Below are 391 nucleotides of genomic sequence, written 5' to 3' on the forward strand. Positions count from 1 at the left end.
GGGGGAGCTGGAGCTGCTGAAGGAGCAGCTGGGGGCGGCGGGGCCCCCCGAGAGCCTCTCGGACGAGGAGCTGCCGCTCGACCCCCGGCTCTACCAGGAGCTCTGCGCCGGCGCCTTCGATGAGCACGGGCTGGTGAGTAGCCCCCCCCGCTCCGAGCCCACCCGAAAACGCGGGAAATGGCCCCAAATTTTGACCGGGGGGGGATAAATACGGCCAGAAATGGCCCAAAGTGGCTCAAATTCTGGGCTGGGGGTGAGAAATCCTGCAGGAATCGCCCCAAAGCGCTCTGAACTCTGGTGTGGGGATGAGAAATTCACCCAGAATCGACCCAAAGTGCCCCAAGTTCAGGCCTGGGGACGACAAATTCCACCAGAATTGACCCAAAGTGCC

The 391-nt window shown here is 62.9% G+C and overlaps 1 long non-coding RNA gene across 1 annotated transcript in view; it reads left to right on the forward strand.

Annotated features, from left to right (window-relative positions):
• The window catches only part of LOC118159613, a 4,247-nt gene continuing 3,856 nt past the window's right edge, over positions 1-391 (forward strand). Inside the window, exon 1 of the long non-coding RNA XR_004747177.1 lies at positions 1-133. This is a non-coding gene — a long non-coding RNA (uncharacterized LOC118159613). The remainder of the gene's footprint in view (positions 134-391) is intronic.

This window comes from Oxyura jamaicensis, unplaced genomic scaffold (genome assembly GCF_011077185.1).
Source record: "Oxyura jamaicensis isolate SHBP4307 breed ruddy duck unplaced genomic scaffold, BPBGC_Ojam_1.0 oxyUn_random_OJ71280, whole genome shotgun sequence".
Classification (NCBI taxonomy): Eukaryota; Metazoa; Chordata; class Aves; order Anseriformes; family Anatidae; genus Oxyura; species Oxyura jamaicensis.